The sequence below is a fragment of the Odocoileus virginianus genome, chromosome 11 (assembly GCF_023699985.2).
Source record: "Odocoileus virginianus isolate 20LAN1187 ecotype Illinois chromosome 11, Ovbor_1.2, whole genome shotgun sequence".
Lineage (NCBI taxonomy): Eukaryota > Metazoa > Chordata > Mammalia > Artiodactyla > Cervidae > Odocoileus > Odocoileus virginianus.
The window spans coordinates 46,530,778-46,533,196 of record NC_069684.1 but is presented as its reverse complement, the minus strand read 5'-3'; the positions used below and the strand labels follow the sequence as shown (position 1 = coordinate 46,533,196).

The following is a 2,419-nucleotide window of genomic DNA, read 5'->3' as shown; positions in this document are numbered from 1 at the left end:
CCCTCATATCTTACTATGAACTACATGATTCCAGTTTTTCTGCAGGTTTCTAATGGGCATATTTTATTCTTTTTTTAAATTTTTTTCCATTTATTTTTATTAGTTGGAGGCTAATTACTTTACATCATTGCAGTGGTTTTTGTCATACATTGAAATGAATTAGCCATGGATTTACATGTATTCCCCATCCCGGTCCCGCCTCCCACCTCCCTCTCCACCCGATCCCTCTGGGTCTTCCCAGTGCACCAGGCCGGAGCACTTGTCTCATGCACCCAACCTGGGCTGGTGATCTGTTTCACCCTAGATAATATACATGTTTCGATGCTGTTCTCTTGAAACATCCCACCCTCGCCTTCTCCCAGAGTCCACAAGTCTGTTCTATACATCTGAGTCTCTTTTTCTGTTTTGCATATAGGGTTATCGTTACCATCTTTCTAAATTCCATATATATGTGTTAGTATACTGTAATGGTCTTTATCTTTCTGGCTTACTTCACTCTGTATAATGGGCTCCAGTTTCATCCATCTCATTAGAACTGATTCAAATGAATTCTTTTTAATGGCTGAGTAATATTCCATGGTGTATATGTACCACAGCTTCCTCATCCATTCGTCTGCTGGTGGGCATCTAGGTTGCTTCCATGTCCTGGCTATTATAAACAGTGCTGCGATGAACATTGGGATGCACGTGTCTCTTTCAGATCTGGTTTCCTCAGTGTCTATGCCCAGAAGTGGGATTGCTGGGTCATATGGCAGTTCTATTTCCAGCTTTTTAAGAAATCTCCACACTGTTTTCCATAGTGGCTGTACTAATTTTCATTCCCACCAACAGTGTAAGAGGGTTCCCTTTTCTCCACACCCTCTCCAGCATTTATTGCTTGTAGACTTTTGGATAGCAGCCATCCTGACTGGCGTATAATGGTACCACATTGTGGTTTTGATTTGCATTTCTCGTCTACGGCCATACCACCCTGAACGCGCCCGATCTAGTTTGTAGTTTTGATTTGCATTTCTCTGATAATGAGTGATGTTGAGCATCTTTTCATGTGTTTTTTTGCCATCTGTATGTCTTCCTTGGAGAAATGTCTGTTGAGTTCTTTGGCCCATGTTTTGATTGGGTCATTTATTTTTCTGAAGTTGAGCTGGAGGAGTTGCTTGTATATTTTTGAGATTAATCCTTTGTCTGTTGCTTCGTTTGCTATTATTTTCTCCCAATCTGAGGGCTGTCTTTTCACCTTGCTTATAGTTTCCTTTGTTGGGGCACATTTTATTCTACAGACATTATATAATGAGTGTGAAGACAGATTCATAACATTAAAGACAAGATAGTTCCTACAGAAACCACTTACTTATTTGTTGTCACAGAAATAAAGTTTATTGAAAAACTCATCAAGAAATTACATTTTTCTCTATGAAAATACTCAGTATAAGAAATGGGATCTAAAAAAAAAAAAAAGAAAGAAAGAAATGGGATCTAGGAAGCAACATGACCAAGAAAATACAATCTGAGGTCTGATAGATTTCAATACGTTTGATAATAGATGATAGTCACCTGCCCAAATGAACCAAATGACACTCAGCCAAATAGCCATAACAAATTTCTTGATTTTCTTTCCATTAAGATGAATGGTTGGTTGTCCATATCTAGGCCACCTGGTCTGCCTCCCTATCCAATAAATATACTGAGGCAAGTGAATGCTGAAGAGATAGCTTCCATATTGTCACCAGACACTGAGGGAGGCAGCCATCGGTCAGCAGCGGCTTGGGATGGAGGGCTCATCCCAGGGCTGAGTGAAGCTTGCGAGGTTGACGGTCTCCAGGCCTAGGGCGGGCTGGGAGGGTGGAGCAGGAAGCAGGTGGGCACACAGGGTCAAGGAATGTAGCACGGTGGGGGCAGCTGTCACAGCAGGTTGGCTCCGCTAACCAAACCGTGTGTGGGCAGGTGCTGGGCAGGCTGAGTCCACATGGGCAGCGTTTATCAGAGAAGCAGATGGTGGTGATAGTACCAGTGGGGACACTGCAGCAGTAATGGGAAGCACAGAAAGCCATGGCGGTGGGAATCTGGTTTGCTTTTGGAGAAACCCTTTACTTTAAACCTCTTAGCCTGTTGCGGTATCCAGGAAAGTATTTGGTTGGCCAAAAAGCTCGTTTGAGTTTTTCCATATAAATAGGAATATTTTGTACCACTTAAAATTTAAAAGCTGTGATACACTAGTTTAAATCTCATGTCTACTAATTAATTATGAAATGCTTTAAGACTCTAATGCAAAGTTTCAAATGTAACAAGTAAAACTTGAATATGAATAATCAATATTTCAAAGTTTTAATAGTGCTCCTCCATGGACAGTGTGGAGTCAGCAAATAGGAGATTCACAGAAGTTTCACCCTAGAGGGACTCTACAAATCTTCCAGTCTGCTCT

The 2,419-nt window shown here is 41.4% G+C and overlaps 1 pseudogene; it reads right to left on the bottom strand.

Annotated features, from left to right (window-relative positions):
• Window positions 1–1,457: 1,457 nt before the first annotated feature.
• LOC110151843 (keratin-associated protein 3-3-like) lies at window positions 1,458–2,214 on the bottom strand (annotated as a pseudogene).
• Between the last annotated feature and the right edge of the window lie 205 nt (window positions 2,215–2,419).